The following is an 18378-nucleotide window of genomic DNA, read 5'->3' on the forward strand; positions in this document are numbered from 1 at the left end:
TTCACCCTCTCCTGCATTATTCTTAACCTCCCCCCGTCTATTTTGTACCTACCAATTATGCTTTTTAATCCCTGCACCACTTCTTCCCCTGCCCCCGCCCAGCTGAGAACCCTCCAAATGAACCCCATACCTATGATCCTGTTCCTATTCTGGTTTTTGTTTTTTAGATTCTGTTGTTGATAGTTCTGAGTTTGTTGTCATTTTAATGTTCATAGTTTTGAACTTCTTTTTATTAAGTAAGTCCGTTTAACATGTCATATAAGAAGGGCTTGGTGATGATGAACTCCTTTAGCTTTCCCTTGTCTGGGAAGCACTTTATCTGCCCTTCCATTCTAAATGATAGCTTTGCTAGATAAGAGTAATTTAGGTTGTAGGTCTTGCTTTTTCATCACTTGGAATACTTTTTGCCAGTCCCTTCTTGCCTGCAAAGTTTCTTTTAAGAAATCAGTTGACAGACTTATAGGAACCCCTTTGTAGGTAACTCTCTTCTTTTCTCTTGCTGCTTTTAAGATTTCCTTTATCTTTCACCTATGGCAGTTTCATTATGATGTATCTTGGTGTGGTCCTCTTTGGGGCTAGCTTGTTTGGGTCTGGCACCCCTATGATATTAATGTTCACACGTTTAAAGTTGTCCCATAGGTTTCGAAGCCCTTCCTTGATTTTTTCAATTCTTGTTTCCTCAGTCTATAGCGGTTGACTGTTTTTTTCTTCCTCATGTTCCAAATTATTGATTTGAACCCCCGTTTCCTTCCTTTCACCACAGACTTTTTGTGGATTTTCCTTCATTTCACTAAGCATAGCCTTCACTTCTTCCCTTGTGCGTTTGCCGTACTTAAGCATATCTATCAAGTATGTGAGCATGTTTATCACCAGTATTTTGGATTCTGCATCTGTTAAGTTAGCTATCTCCTCGTCTGTTAGGCTGGCTATCTCCTCCTCGCTTAGTTCTATCACTGGAACCTCGATTTGTTCCCTTTTAGGCCATACTTCTCTGTCTCCTCATCTTGACAGGCTCCTGTGTTTGCCTCCATGCACAATGTAAGGGGCAGAGCCCTGGGTATTCATCTGTGTGGGGTGACCTGGTTCACCTCATTGTGGTGCTGTATGTGAGGGAGGGGTCTGAGAGGGAACACTGCTGCCTGTCCAGCACTTTTCTAGGCACCTCTCCCACTTCCTGTATGGGACTGGCGCCTCTCTAGCTGTTGTTCTGCTTGTGGTTCCCAGACTGGGTGGGTCTGTGGATGTTTTAAGACCATGGGGGCCCTTTAAGCAAGTGGACTCCGCTGAGAGACCAGCAGTTTCTTTCTCTGCCCCAATCCCCACTGGTTTTCACATACAGAAGCAATGAGGCTTTATTTTCTCCGGTGCCGGAACTGTGAGCTGCGTGGTCTGGTCGGTGCTGGGAGTGCTCCTCAGGTGTCCCTCCCTACTTTTTAAAATGAATTACTGTGCTTTCTGCCAGCCTGCCACAGCCACCACACCACATCCTCTCTGCCCCAATTCCACCTCTCCTACCTGTCTGGATGAGTATTTCTTTTTTATATCTTTGTTTGTTGGACTTCGATGCAGCTCAATTTTCTGGAACTTCTGGTTGTCTCCAGTTTTGAAGTAGACGTATTCCTTCTTAGTTGTGGAGGGAGACGCAGCATGTCTACCTATGCCTCCATAATGGCCAGAAGTCCTCTGTAAAATCCTTTTAACTTTCGTAAGGTCAGTAGTAATGTTTGCCCTTTTTTTGTTCTAATAATTTGAATCGTCTTTTTTTTTCTATGTCAATGTATCTCAAGCTTTACCAATTTTGTTGACCTTTTCCAAGTACAGTGGTTCCTCAGCACTCCTCATTAATTTGTTCCAGAACTTGAGACAATCGTCAAAACCAACAAGTACTGAACAAATGAAGCATTTTCTCTTGCAGGACGGCATCATGACTCACTGAAGTTCTAGCAAGTGCAAGGAGTCCTGAGCAAGCACCAAGTGCTGAAACATTTTTTTGTCATCGAATGTCACAAGTACAGGGTTTGATGAGTTCTGAAGCTGACGAGTACCCAGGTATAACTGTACCAGTTTCTGGTTTCCTTAATCTTCTCTACTGCTTTTCAATTCTCTAATTCAGTAATTTCTACTATAAACTTCATTATATCCTTCCTTCTGGTTGCTTTAAATTTACATTGCTTTCCTTTTTTTAGTGACTTAAGGTGGAAGGTTAGGTTACTGATTTAAGATCTTTTTATTAGAGAGAAACAGGAAGTCGGGCGGGGGGGGAGAGAGAGAGCGAGCAATTTGTCCTTCTACCTATTTATGCACTCACTAGTTACTTCTTAAAACAGACTCTTCTATTGTGTTCAACTTATTCTCAACCTTCTCAACCTGGGTAGATTTCCCCAAAGTATCAGTGGAAATAGAGCTCTCAGAAGTCTCAGTGACTGAACAGTCAGAGGTGCTTTTGGGGGCAGCACTCAAAGCCAACTCCTGATTATTAAGTGAAGAGAGTTTAGTGAAATCACTTTCTACAGGTTCAGATGTAATTTCTTCATGCAGTTTTGGGTCTTCATAATGGTCTTCACTTGACTTTTCAAACTCAGAGGATATGCTTGAGTCATTCTCTTGTTCTTTTGTCTGTTCTGATGATTTATATAAAGAAGTAGAATTATGAGAATCAGGTAGATTACTTCTAAGCCTTTTCTTTCTCTTCTTGGAAATTAGAGTGGGTTCCATTTTTGAATCAGAATATGTACCATCCTTGTTTCTGCTCCCCTCCTCAAGATGATCATAACCTCTACTTCCACTATTAAGGTCTTTAGACTGAGTATCAGACACTACAAGAGAAATGCCTTCATCACCTCTTCTCTTTTCTTTGGCATGTGCAGCCCGCTTTGAATAATTCTTATCTACTGTCTTACTTGGTTGAGAACCCCTTTCAGATAAAAAGAAGCTCTTGTGAGGATTTAGATTTTCACAAGATTCTAGGCTGCCATCAGATGCTGAAGAAAGCTGCTCTGATTGCAAGTTGTCTGTGTCACCCAAACTGGCCTCAGTTACAGGAGAGGTCTTTACGTATTTTCTTCCTAACTCCGTTCCCAGGACATTCGTCAATATAACTCTGGGTATCCTTTCAGATAAATTAAGGCTTTGGTGAAGAGGTTCTAATGTTTGACATGTCTCTAGGCTGTCAACAGATGTCGAAGGCAATGAGTCTGAATGCACCTTGTTGGCATCACATAAATTAGCATCGTTTCTAGGTAGGGTCTTTCTGAATTTTCGTCCTAAATCCGTCCATAGGACATTCGTCAACATAACTCTGAGTTGCCTTTCTGATGATGTCTTAGGAGTGACAGGACGCCCACGGACAGCTTTTTTACTTGTATAATCTAGAGAAAGGACCTTGTTTCTTAGGCTTCTTTCCCACCTCTGTGTAGGGAGATCCCACCGTTCTGAGCTTCTGAGTTTGGACAGTGGTGATTTAACATGAACATCCTCTGGTTTTGCAGAGGATGTTTTAAGTGAACACAGTGAAGGGAACCAATCGTTGATCTCAGCTGAACCAATTGTTGTTTCCAGTGATGAAGAAGGACCCGTTGAACATAAAAGTTCAGAAATTCTTAAATTACAATCTAAGCAAGACCATGGCATCACTAATGAAAATGAAAATATTTCTGAGTCAGCATTGCCAGAACTCCCATTGATGACGTGTGAATCAGTACAGGCTTCATCTGAATTATGTCCTATTATGGAAAATGTTTCCTGTATAATACCTAGTAATGAGATGGATCTACAACTGGATTTTGTATTTACTTCTGTTTATATTGGTAAAATAAAAGGAGCTTCTAAAGGTTGTATTACATTCACACCTAAGTATGTTAAGATCCCATTTCAAGTGAGTTGTATGAGTTCTTTACTGGCTGGTTTAGCTCAGTGGATTGAGCGTCAGCCTGCGAGCTAAGTGTCGCTGGTTCGATCTTCCAGTCAGGGCACATCAGAGAAGGAAAACTCTGACTCCAAAAAACCTCCGCTGCCTTGCGGCATACCTCTTCAGGGGAAAGGCTAAGGGAGTAAACCCCGACAGAAAATCCAGAGCCGGAGTCCCTAAGGCGGTTCGACGTTGTAGTCAACACCGGCAACTCCTGCGGCGCACCTGAACCCAAGCTGTATTGACTCCGTCTTTCCCTTGGATCCTTCAGCTGCGAAGAGAGGGGGGGTCTGCTGCATGGGCAACAGCAGACCCTCCATATCACCCTGCCCAGGCTCTGTAGCTTCATGCAAGATGTCGATTCAACACGGGAGGAGACAGATACCGTGTCACTCCCGAGTCGGACTGCACAGCCATTCTCGGTGGTGCAGATAGACTCTTAAGAAGCTACACCATCGTCTCTCGAGACGGACGGCTGCCGACGAGTTACTTCTTATATGTGCGCTGACGAGAGATCAAACCCAGACTTGGCATATCAGGACAATGTTCCAATCAACTAAGCTACCTGGCCAAGGCCTTTCTACTTTCTTAATACAGGCATTTATTGCTAGCAGTTTCCCTCTAAGCATTGCTTTATCTACATCCTGTAAGTTTTTTTAGGTGGTAACTTTATTTTAATTTATCTCAATAGTATTTTCTGATCTCCCTTTTTGATTTTCATATATTTGTGATTTCCCAAAATTTTCTGTTGATTTCTAATTTCTTTACACTGTGACCAGAGAACATACTTTATTATTTTAATCCTTTTATATGTATTTGGGTTTGCTTTGTGGCCTGGCACCTACCTGGTCTATCCTCGAAAATGGCGCATGTGCACTTAACAATATATGGCTGGGCAAACGTTGGTTTACAGTTGTAGGCACATGAAAGAGTTTACTCTTGTATTACTTATTAATCCTTGCATTATTTATATTACAACTCTGAACTTACTCTGCCCACCCCTGTATATTCAGCTGTTGCCAGGTGGTGGTGTGGTTTATGGATGTCTGTCGGGTGCAGTTGGTTTACACTATTGTTTCCTTATGCCTAGTTGTTTCGTTCATTTTTGAAAATGGAGTACTGAAGTTTCCCAACCATTAGTGTTGAATTCTCTATTTCTCCCTTCATTTGTCAGTTTTGGCTTCATGCATTTTGGTGCTGTTATTAGGTACATATATATATATAACTGTTTTCTCTTTCTAATGGGTGACCCTTTCGTTGTTATCTAATGTCCCTCTTTATCACTAGTAACATTTTTGTTTGTCTATTTTTTCTGATATTCGTATAGCCACTCCAGCTTTCTTGTTTGCATATTTATTTTTCAATCCTTATACTTTAAATATATTATCTTTAACCTTAAAATATTTCTTGTAACAATCTCTGCTCTTTAAAATCAGAATGTGTAATCAACTCATATTTAATGTTATTATTGATATAATTGGACTTGACAGATTTTTCATTTTTTGTCTCCATGCACCTCATCTTTTTTCCTTTAGTACTCATTCACTGCTTTCTTTCGCATTTCAAGAATATTTTCAAATGAATCACTTAAATTTCCTTAGTGATTTTTTCACTATATATTTTGTTTTTGTCCCTACTGGTTGCTCTAGGGCAGCAAATTTTTAGGTATGTAGTACTTAACTATTTAGCCAGGAACACTGACTTCTTTTCCCTTAGATTGTCAAATTAAAAAAGGACAACAGCCAACACAATAGCCATGCAGGGTGAATGAATAAAAAATTATACCTATTTTTTGTCAGATTGGTAAAAATATTTTTTGATGTGCCGCAGTTTAGTAATTAGTTTATGCGTGTCATGAGACGAAAAAGATTGAAAATCACTGCTCTAGGGTTTACCATATATACTTTAACTTATCAGAATCAACTTCAGACTTATACTATTGAGACATTATCTCAATGCCAGTGAGATATATAAATGAGCTATGTAATTCTGTTCCCTTTTATGGTCGTGATCCTATTGATATTACACTTGTTACAAACCTAAAACAATTATAATTATTTATCATCTATAGTCATTTCCTTAGCTTAACATAGCTCTGCTCTCACCTCTTCTGTGCTGTTATTGGCAAATACATTACTAATACATTATATTTTCATATGTTATATGCCCAAGAATACATTACATACTATCACTTTACACAATTGCTCTGTAAATTTTTTTTTTTTTTAAACAGAGAAATATGTGGTTATCCTCTCTTTTGAAAGTACATACAGTAGGCCCTGGCCGGGTAGCTTAGCTGGTTAGTATAATCCTGATACACCAAAGTTGCAGGTTGGGTCCCTAGTCAGGGCACATGTAAGATACAACCAATGAATACATAAATAAGCAGAACAACAAAAATCAATGTTTCTCTCTCTAAAATCAATAAACAAAATAAAATTATATACAGTAATTACCTTTACTCATATTCTTGTTCATATGAATTCTAATTACCATCTAGGGACATTTGTTTTCAGCCTAAAGAACTTCCTTTAGCATTCGTGTGAGGCAGGTGTGATGGTAACATTGTTTTTTTTTAATCTGGGAAAGTCTTTACCTCTCCTTCGTTTTTAAAAGATAACTTTGATTGACATTGTCTGTCTCTGAGTACTTCAAATAGTCATGTACCACATAATGACATTCCAGTCAACAAAATACCACATATATAAGTTGTCCCATAACATTAGAGTGGAGCTGAAAAATTCCTATCTAGTAACATCATAGCTAACATGACACAGAGCAACTCATTACTCATGTGTTTGTGGTAATGTTGGTGTAAATAAACCTACTGGTCTGTCAGTTATATAAAAGCATACACAATTATGTACGAAGGGAGGGACTTCCCAAAAAAACAAAATTATATTCTGAAGGGCGGGCCCCTTCTAGCAAAGGCTTCCCTCCCTAGGTGAGTGTTGTAGGAACCTATCTGTGTCAGTGTACCAGCAGGCGTTGTGAGAGGCTGTGTTCAACTTCAGTGAATTTTTTAAAGGACTTTTTCAATACGTTTTCCCATTTCCTGATGTGACTTATGAGCGCACTAAGTGTTCAGCAGTTTTTGTCCAAAAAGGACATGACCCCCGTTGTCCCCTCCCCAACTTTCACTGATTTCTCCCAAGCCACTTTTTTTTTGTTTCCCTGGATGAAAAAAGTCCTCAAAGAGAAACATTTTGCTGATGTAGAAGAGGTGAAACAAAAACTGGCATTAACACTAAAAGACATCAAAATCTAATAGTTCTCTGCTGTTTTGAGCAGCAGAGAAAACATCTCAATAGGTATATTGCATCAAGTGAAGAGTACTTGGAAGGTGAGTGAAGTTTAAGCATATAAGAATAAATACACAATTTTTTATAAATAAATTCCAGTTTTTTGGGTCCCCTCTCATACACAATACTTAAAAATTGACTGTTACTGATTTATGCGATTGCCATAAATCTCCTGTGATCTAATCTTGTGTTGTCTGTACAGTAATATGCTATACAGTCTTGTAGCCTAGGAACAACAGGCTATACCCTAGAGCCTAGGGTGTGTAGTTGGCTATCCCATCTACATTCGTGTAAGTACACTCTATAATGCTCACACAACAAAACTGCCTAATGATGCACTTCTCAGAACTTATCTGTCATTAAGTGGAACACGACTATGTATTATTCCACTGCCTTCTCTGGCTTCCATGGTTTTTACTGAGAAATCAACTATTATTCTTATCAGTGTCCCCATTTAAATAAGTAATCATTTTTCTCTTGCTGCACTCAAGGATTTCCCCCTTGTCTTTGATTTTCAACATTTTTACAGTGACGTATCCACTTGTGGACTTTCTTGCATCAATCATCTTAAAGGTCACTGGACTCCCTGGTTGTACAGCTAAGCATTTTTCAATAAATTTGAGAAGTTTTCAGAAATACAGAATATGTTGGCATAGGTAAACATGGCTTGCCTCCTTGTATAATCACATAAAAATTACAACTAACCCACAGGACCATCATTCAAAACTGTCAGAAATTGAGTTGAATGGGAAGACCTACAACTAGAGAATTAAAGAAGAAACTACATCCAGATTGGTAGGAGGGGCGGAGACACAGAATGGGCTGGTCCCACAGTCATGTGTGGTGGGAAAAAAATCAGGGGGTGGGGGCTGGAGGGGTGAGGGGGGAGATATCTTAGGAGCAAGGGATCCCAGCCCCACACCGGGCCCTCCAGCCCAGGGTTCTAGTGCCAGAAAGGTAAGTCTCTTTAACTTCTGGCTGTAAAAGCCAGCAAGGATTGGGGCTACAGAAGATAGAAACTGCTAAGAGTCTCAGGCAGTTCCTCTTAAAGGATGTGCACACAGAATACTTGGACTCATGCAGTCTGAGCTCTGTTACTCCCTCTGAGCTTCAGCACTGGGGTAGCAGATTGAAAGGCATCAGAGAAACACGGGAGGAACTGAACTGTCCAACATCAGGGCAAGAACTGGGCAGCAGCATTCTCTCAGACAAAAGTACTGGCAGAGGCCATTGTTCCTTTTATGAGTGCTCCCACAGAATCACAGAGCTGGCAGGTGGACACCATATCTCAGATTCCATCAACCTGGTTCACAGTTGGCCCCACCCTGGTGATTTCCAGAGACTCCATACCACCCAACCTTCAGGCCCACCCAGGCTATTTCCAGTGGCTTTTCCATACAAATAGCTTATCTTGGCTCATGCTTCTGATTTTCCTAAATGCTCTCAAACAGCATCTGGCCTCAGTGTTCCCCATGCCTACTGCTAAGTGGCCCCAGGCCTGGCACTACTAGCAAGGCAGCTGGCCTTGGTTCACAGCTTGGATCCACCTGGGCACCCTCTAAGCCCAGTACAAGCAGCAGCCAACAGCAGATTTCTTTGTAGCTTATTGGACAGAACAGAGGGTGGCTGACCTTGGCCTGCACCTCCCAGAGGCCCCAGAACCTGCACACCCAATGGACAGCTACAGACCACATTGGAACACTATCATCCAGCCACCTCCACAAGCAACATACTCAAGAGGTGAACTCAGAAGATTGCCAGAGCCCTGCTAAAGTAAGTCCTGCCCTGTGGAGTGGGCCCCAGCCCAGCTGGAGGTTGGTGGTCAGTAGTCACTGACAGTCCTTGCGGATGATTAGCCTGGGTAAATCCCTCCCATTGACCTGCCACAGCAATCAAGGCTCAGCAACAGGAGGTGGGTATACACAGCACATCCAGTGGGGGCACCTTGAGTACGAGCTTGGGTAATATGGGAGGCTGTAACACTGGACCCTTGGGGACACTTACCACATTAGGACACTCTATGAAGCCAGGAAGTCACAGCAACTCTACCTAATACAGGGAAACAATCACAGGGAGGCTGCCAAAATGAGGAGACAAAAACACATGGCCCGAATGAAGAAACGGAGTAAAACTCCAGAGGGATAACTAAACAAAAAGGAGACAAGTGGTTTGCTAGATACAGAGTGCAGAACACTGGTTATACAGATGCTCAGTAAACTTAGTGAGAACTTCAACAGCACAAAAAGGGGCATGGAATACATTAAAAGTACCAGTCAAAAATGAAGGAATATGCTAATTAAAATAAAAAACAATTTACAGGGATCAACAGTAGAGGGAATGGAGCCAGGAATCCAATCAGTGATTTAGAATATAAGGGAGCAAAAAATAACCAACAAGAATCCAAAAAGAAGAAGAAAAAATAATCCAAAAAATGCGTAGAGTGTAAGGAGCCTCTGGGACAACTTCAACTACCAACATTCACATGATGGGGGTGCGAGGAGAGAAAGCAAAAAACTGGAAGCCTACTTGAAAAAATAATGACAGAAAACTTCTCCAACTTGGTGAAGGAAGTAGACATACAAGTCCACAAAGTACAGATAGTCCCAAAACAAGCTGGACCCAAAGAAGCCTACACCAAGACATATCATAATTAAAATGCCAAAGATTAAAGAAAAAGAGAGAATCTTAAAATGGCAAGAGAAAAGCAGTTAGTTACCTACAAGGGAGTTCTCATAAGACTGTCAGCTGATTTCTCAAAAGAAACTTTGCAGGCTAGAAGGTATGGGCAAGAAATATTCAAAGTGAATACACCAAGATTACTCTATACAGCAAAGCTATCATTTAGAATCAAAGGACAGATAAATAGTTTCCCAAACAAGAAAAAGCTGAACTATTTCATCATCACCAAACCATTATTATATGAAATATTTAAGGGTCTTTAAGTAGATGATCAAAACTATGAATAAAATGTAATAAATACATACCTATCAATAATTGAATCTAAAAAACAAAATAAACGTACAGGCAGAACAGTAACAGATTCATAAATATAGAGAACATTTTGATGGTTGCCAGATAGAATGAGGGTTGAGGGAGATAGGCAAAAAAAAAAGTAGATTAAGAAGTACAAATTGGTTACAGAATAGTCATGACAATGTACAGTACAGCATAGAAAATAAGAGTTCCATCGATGCTGTCATAAAAGGCAGGAGGTTCCTTCTTTCTGCTGTGTAGTATTCCACTGTGTAAATGTACCACTGTTTTGATCCACTCATTTACTGATAAGCACTTCAGCTGTTCCCAGCACTTGGCTATTGTATATAACACTGCTATGAACATAGTGGTGAATAAGTTCTTTCAGGATGCTTAGGGTATAATCCGAGCAGTGGAATCGCCGGATCATAAGGCAGTTCCATTTCATTTACTTCTGTAATCAACATTTCCTTTGATGCTTTGAACATATTTATAATAGCTACTTCAAAAATCTATTTCAGTTCAATCCAGTATGTGGCCACTCTCACAGGCAGTTTCTGCTGTTTTTTTCCCAGTATATTAACCATACTTCCCTGGGCTTTTTGGTCTGTTTGTTTTGCATGTCTTGTAACTTTTTACTGGAAACTCAGTATTTTATATAATGCTTTATGGCCATTCTGGTTACTGGTGTTCCCCACACAGGTTTTTTTCTTATTTATTTATTTGTTTAGTAATTTTCTGGATTATTTTTAAAAAGTGTATTTTCTTACCCTCACACCCCTCCCTGCAGTGCTATGCCTCTGATGTTGATCCTCAGGAAGCATAGCCTGCATATGTCCATAGTCACCTTACCTTGACAATAGTTAGGCAGGGCTGTCGCTTTCCCTGACAACTCTCAGCTGTTAACCTCCACTAATCATTGCCAGCTGACTGCTATATTGTTTTCAACGACAGTCTCAAGTGTAAATTGCTCTACAGAGAAATCCAATAAAATTCATACTCCTTTGAAGGAGTAAGTCCAGAGGTCAATTTTTGACACTTGCTTTGATCCCAGGATGGATTCCTCCAGCTATCTCTTATCCCAGTTTTCTCCAGCAGAGTAGCCTAGCTTTCCGTTTAGCCTGTATCTCCTAGAATCTACAAATCTAATACTGCCTTTAAAACCAACCCTCACTGTTTTTCAGAGTACCCTTAGGATTGAACTTCTCCAGCTCAAATAAAGTCAGGTCCTTGATATCAGAACTATCTTTTTTATGACCTGTTTTTTCTCTTCACAGTACCCCTAAGCAAAATCTCTGAATCAGAGCTCTCAAGCTGGGGGTGTGGACACTAGTAGACGTCTGTGACTGATACCTGCTTTAGGAGCTGCATATTTGGTGGGGACAGGTAGTCAGTAGTCTGAGGTTTTTCTCAGTCTGTCTCTCCTGACATGGAACCACCACTTTTTTTTTTTTAAGTATATTTTATTGATTATATTGTTACAGTAGTTCCAATTTTTTCCCCTTTTCCTCTCCTCTCAGTACCCCCATTCCCTCCAGCAATCCCACACCCCTCAGTTCATGGCCATGGGTCGTACATAAAGGTTTTTTGGCTTCACCTATTCCTATATTAACATCCCCCTGTCTATTTTGTACCAACTGATTATGCTTCTTAGTCCCTGCACCATATCCCCATTCTCCACCTCCCCACTCCCAGCTAATAACCCTCCAAATAATCCCTATACCTATGATTCTGTTCCTATTCTGGTTTGCTTAGTTGGATTTTGTTTTAGTTTTTGAGATTCAGTTGTTGAGGTAATGAGTTTGTCGTCCCTTAGTGTTTATAGTTTTGATCTTCTTTTTCTTAAATAAGTCTCTTTGACATTTCATATAAAATAATGGCTTGGTGATGATGAGCTCCTTTAGCTTCCCCTTGTCTGGGAAGCACTTCATCTGCCCTTCAATTCCAAATGATAGCTCTGCTGGATGGAGTAATCCTGATTGCAGGTTGCCTTTCATCACATTGAATACTGCTTGCCAGTCCCTTCCTGCCTGCAAAGTGCCCTCTGACAAATCAGCTGATAGTCCTATAGGCACCTCCCTGTAGGCAACTCTCTGCCTCTCTTTTGCTGCCCCCAGGACTGTCTTTATCTCTCACCTTAGGCATCTCAGTCATGATGCGTCCTGGTGTGGTCCCCTCTGGGTCCAACTCGCCCGGAACCCTGTGCTTCCCGGACCTGTATGTCCATCTCCTTCACAAAATTTGGGAAGTTTTCCTCCTTTTTTTCCATTCTTGCTTCCTCATTCTGCACTGGTTGACTGTTTTTTTCTTCCTTATGTTCCAAATCGTTGATTTGAACCCCGGTTTCCTTCCCTTCACCATTGGTTTTGTGTGGATTTTTCTTCATTTCACTTAGCATAGCCTTCACTTCTTCTCTTATGCGTTTGGAATACTCAAGCATATGTCAAGCCTGTGAGCATCTTTATCACCAGTGTTTTGAAATTCTGTGTCTGTTAGGTTGTCTGTCTCCTCATCTGTGAGGCTGGCTATCTCCTTGTCGCTTAGTCCTCCCACTGGAATCTTGATCCATTTCCCCTTGTGGGCCACACTTCTCTGTCTCCTCATTCTGACAGGCTCCTGTGTTTGTTTGCTTCTGCATCCCAGGTAGAGCTGTAGCTCCTGTTACGTTGTAAGGGGCAGAGACTTAGGGATTCATCAGTACAGGGTGACCTGTTTGACCACGTTTTGGCGCTCTATGTGGAGGAGGGGTCCAAGAGGGAACAATGTTGCCAGCCCAGCACTTGCCCTTTTCCCAAGCACCTCTCCCACTTCTGCACCGGACTGGCACCCCTCTAGATGCTGCCTTGGTCATAGTTCCCAAGTGAGTGGGTCTGCAGACATTCTAGGACCGCGGGGGCCCTTTAAACAAGCATACTCTGCTGAAACCAGCAGTTTCTGCCTCCACCCCAAGCCCCACTGGTCTGCACAGTCAGAAGCAATGAGGCTTGATTTTCCCCAGTGCTGGGACCCTGAACTTCGAGGTCTGGTGAGGCGCTGGGAATGCTCCCCTGGTGTCCCTCCGCTGCTGCTGCTGCCGCCGCTGCCGCCACCGCCGCCGCCACCACATCAAGTCCTCTCCACTCCGGCTCCACCCCTCCTACCTATCTGGATGAGTATTTCTTCTTTATATCTTTGTTTGCTGGATTTCTATGTAGTTTGATTTTCTGGAACTTATGGTTGTTTCTAGTTTTGAGGTAGCTGTATTCCTTCTTAGTTGTGGAGGGAGACGCAGCGTGTCTGTCTACGCCTCCATTTTGGCAGGAAGTCCACCACCTTTTAAGATAGGAAAAATCTGTTCTCTAGTACTCTCAGTGGCTTTGTGCCCATGTTCCAGAAATGGGAACTGGACAGAAGGTAGTCCCCCAACTAGCCACTTCACTGGCCCAGAACTTATTAGCTTCATCAGCAGTAAGCTGGGGCAAGATAAGAAATTCTGATGTTCAGCTCTGGCTGGTGTGGCTCAGTGGATTGAGCACTAGCCTGCAAACCAAAAAGTGGCCAGTCTGATTCCCAGTCAGGGCACATGCCTTGGTTGCAGGCCAGGTCCCCAGGTGGGGGCGTGCAAGAGGCAACCACACACTGATGGTTCTCTCCCTCTCTTCCCTTTTCCCTAAAAATAAAAAAAATCTTAAAAAAAAAAAAAAAAAAAGGAAGAAATAAAGCAATCCTGATGTCCTTCTCCTCCTGGGAAGAACACTTTCCCTCCAACTGGAAACTCTTCATTTACTGTATGCCCTAGGGCCATTTCCAGAGGCTTTAAATAGTTGTTTTTTTAGTCTTACTAGTTGTTTTGCTAGAAGCTGGTCTGCAAAGCTCCTTATGCTATCAAGCTGGATGTAGCAGGGAAGAGTTACTAAGATGATTTTCACACAACCTGGGTTGGGGATAACTGAACTACAATGTGCTGTGTCACATCATCTAATTTACCTGAATGTTTTAATACACCTATAGGGCAAGAGTTACTATTGTCATCCTTTACAGATATGGTTTCAGGAGGCTCACAGAGTTTGTGACTTTACCAAGGTTACACACTTAACACAAGATAAAGCAAGGGTCTGTACAAAGACCTCCTGTGTACCCTTCATTCACATTCCCCAATTAGTCATTTTACTTACTCCATTTGTTTTATTACGTATTCTCTCTGTATATGTGTACTGTGTTCCCAACATTGCCTTTTTTAAAAATTTTTTTCTTCACCTGAGGGCCTTTTTTCCCCCACAATTGCTTTTAGAGAGAGAGAGAAACATGGATCCATTGCCTCCTGCATGCACCTGGATGCTCCGTGCCATGACATACACACTCACACAGGAGGTCTTTGTACATTTCTTAAAACTTCTGTAAGCTTGAAATTATTTCAAAATTTAAAAAATACACAAAAAAGTCTAAGAGGAGAGAAATGTTCACACAAAAATTTTTTAATTTTCATTTGCTTCTTTTTATTAAAGGGACATAACAAGGAAGTTCAGAGAAGTTGTCTGTCCTTGAAGCTCCCTTTTCAATTTTATTTCTTAGCACAATGATGTAGGGAAAGTACTCAACCTCTCGAATCTTGGTTTCCTCATTTTCATAGTGGAGATAATACCTTATGAGGGAAAGAGAAGTAACATATGAAAGCATAATTCCACTGTCTGGCCCATTTATAGCTCACACCTGATACTTGTGTAATGTAGAAATAGCTACTGTGTTTCCCCGAAAATAAAAGTGTCTTAATTAATTTTTGCTCCTAAAGATGCGCTAGGTCTTATTTTCAAGGGATGTCTTATTTTTCCATGAACAGGAATTCACATTTATTGTTGAACAAAAAATCAACATTTATTAATATATTGTAGTCATGTCATCACAAACATCAGCATAAGCAGCCAAACTCTGAATTCCATCAAGAATTTGTGGGGAGCTGTAGCAATGACTGCTGCTAGGTCTTATTTTCACAGGAGGCCTTATATTTCTAAGCTTGAAAATAATTGCACTAGGTCTTACTTTCATGGAAACGGTATGAACAGCTCTAAAGGTTCAAAAAAAATCTCTTCAGGCTAACCTGATCAAGGATGGCTTCATAGAGAAGACAATGTTCCATACAGAGAGAATAGAGAGAATTTCAGCAACTGAGGCTGAAAGAGGAAGACCCACAAAACAGAGAGAGGAATATAAAGATACAGACGTTAAAGAATACAACTGAAGAGATAAAGCTGTAAATATCATGAGTAGGGTAACTGTTCTTCAAAAGGAGTAGGAAAATATGAGAAATGACAGGACCTCTTGGTTCTCTTTTTCTTTCTTTTGTTAAAATTGTGGTATCCAAAGTGTCACAAAAGACTCCAATAATCTAACACTTTTTACCACCCATACACTTTTGCCTTTAAAATAGTCCTTCCCTTTAAATTATAAAAAGGCTCTTTTTTTTAATCCAAATATGAAATGGTATAAAACAAAAAATTACAGTGTACCTCCCCTGGTTTCTAAAGGAAGCCTCCATCAAGCTCTCTGCATATCCTTTCAAAAATTGGTTACAGAAGTATACACATATTCTTTTGGTTTTTAAGGTACGCTGATGGGATAACTATGTAAATAGTTCTGCACTTTTCTTCAACTTTGGACAAACTTTTCCACATCCATGCCTATAGAACTGAATCATTTTTTAACTAATACAGTAATTAATTTTATACAATAACCAGACCCTAGACATTAATTAAGCTTATTTCCAATTTTCTATCACAAACCAATATTCTTTCATGTATTTGGACACATTTTGCAATTATGTCTAAACAACACAACCTCAAAGTCAAAATATGTGCATTTAAAATTTTGATACTGTCAAAGTACCCCCTAGTACTGCAAAAATTCACTAGTAAATACAAGAGTAGTAGTCAGTTCCCCGTGACCATCATCAATAACCCAGGAATGATTTAAACTTTTCCACATTTGACAATACATGTGAAAAAATGAATCTCATGACTATTTTCATAATACTAAAATGCTACATGCTTTTTTTCACTTTCACTCATAAGTTTTTCAGAGGCTTCATATATGATGGCTTCATCATTCTTATGCCTAATGGAATGTGTACTATGTGTTCCCGTGTTTTAAAATCTTGTTTTAATTTCTAATACAGTAAATATTAACAGACACAAAACAATAACACAAAGGTTCTTCGGGATCTTCAAGAAGTTAAAAGTGTAAAAAAGTTTTACACCAAAAAAGTATGATAATCCTTAGTATAATCTTTCCTCTCGTTAAGAAAAGTCTTTTGATATTCAGAGAGCATTCAAAAGGAAACTTAACATGTTTATAATATTTAATTCAAGAATTAAATATTTCCATTTACCTTTTTGGTTACAAATAATGTGAAGTTTGCTTCAATTATATTCTAATTGGCTACTGTTTGTATAAAGGAAAACCACTCATTACTATACATTATTTTTTAAAAGCAAGCCACTGAATTGTTTCTAATACCTTAGCTGATATTAATATTTAATATCTCTAAAATATTATAACTTGTGCCCTCTCCATTTTAATGTTTATATCCCATTTCACATCTTTTCTTAAAATATTAACTAGTAGTTCAGGAACAATGTTAAGAAACAAAGGTTAGTCAAGATGGAGGTGTAAGTAGACAACACTACATCCTTGCACAACCAAAAGGATCACAACTAATCTCAAAATAAAAAAACACCCAAATTGCCAGAAAATCAAACTGTATGGAAGTCTGACAACCAAGGTTTTAAAGAAGCCATATTCATCCAGACAGTAAGGAGGGGCAGAGCTGGGGAGCCGGGGAGGAAAGGACATGGTGTGGCAGTGGCAGTGGCGAGGCAGTGGTTCCAAGGTGGTGGCAGCCGGTGAAACAGGAGGTCCCACATTCACGTGTGGTAGATAAAAATCAGGAGAGACACCTTGGGAGCAAGGGTTGCCAGCCGCAGGCCAGACCCCACAATCCAGGATTCCAGCGACAGGAAAATAAAGCCTCATAACTTCTAGCTGTAAACACCAGTGGAGGCTGGGGCAACAAAGACACTGCTGGTCTCTCAGAGACCATTTAAAAGGCCCAGATGGTTCAAAAAAAAAAAACCACAAATCCACCCCCTCTTGGAACCACGACAGGGTCAAAAGCTAGGAGGGCACCAGTCCCATAAGGGAAGAAATGGGGCAAGTACCGAGCAAGCCTACAGCTGCCATGAGTGGCATGGTTTCCTCTCTGACCCCACCCTCACATACAGAACCACAAAGCAGTGATGCTGTGAATACCTAAGGCTGCACCCCATACAACTTAACAGGTGCACTAAGACAGGGAGTCAAAGCAGCTCTAATTAATACACAGAAACAAACACAGGGAGGCTGCCAAATTGAGGAGACAAAGAAATATGCCCCAAACGAAAGAACACATCAAAACCCCAGAAAAAGAGCTAAGCAAAGCGGAGATAGACAACCTATCAGATACAGAGTTCAAAACACCAGTGATAAGGATGCTGAGAAAACTCACAGAGTATGGCAAAAACAAGGGGAGAAGTGAAGGCTATAGTAAGTGAAATAAATAAAAATCCACAGGAAACCAACAATGAAGGGAAGGAAGCTGCAGTTCAAATCAACAATTTGGAACATAAGGAAGAAATAAACATTCAACTGGAACAAAATGAAGAAACAAGAATTTTTAAAAACCAAGAGAATAAGAAAACCATGGTACACCTCCAAAAGTGCCAACATCAGTATCACACGGATGCCAGAAGAAGAGAAAGAGCAAGGAATTGAAAACTTACTTGAAAAAATAATGAAACAAAACTTCCCTAATTTGGCCAAGGAACTAGACGTACAAATTCAGAAAGCAAAGAGTCCGAAACAAGTCAAACTCAGAGAGGACCACACCAAGACACATCATAATTAAAATGCCAAAGCTTAAAGATAAAGAAAATCTTAAAAGGAGCAAGACAAAGGTAGAGAGTTCCTACAGAGGAGTTCCCATAAGACTATCAGCTGATTTCTCAAAAAGGAACTTTGCAGGCAATAAGGGACTGGCAAGAAGTATTCAGAGTGATGAGAAGAAAAGACCTACAACCAAGATTACTCCACCCAGCAAAGCTATCATTTAGAATGGAAGGGCAGATGAAGTGCTTGCCAGAAAAGGTAAAGCTAAAGGAGTTCATCATCACCAAGCCATTATTATAT

The 18378-nt window shown here is 40.4% G+C and overlaps 1 protein-coding gene across 1 annotated transcript in view; it reads right to left on the reverse strand.

The window, feature by feature from the left end:
- The window catches only part of KPNA1 (karyopherin subunit alpha 1), an 86738-nt gene that overhangs the window by 58005 nt on the left and 10355 nt on the right, over positions 1–18378 (reverse strand). The window lies entirely within an intron of this gene.

This window comes from Furipterus horrens, unplaced genomic scaffold, assembly GCF_987537825.1.
Source record: "Furipterus horrens unplaced genomic scaffold, mFurHor1.1.pri manual_scaffold_1, whole genome shotgun sequence".
Taxonomy (NCBI): domain Eukaryota; kingdom Metazoa; phylum Chordata; class Mammalia; order Chiroptera; family Furipteridae; genus Furipterus; species Furipterus horrens.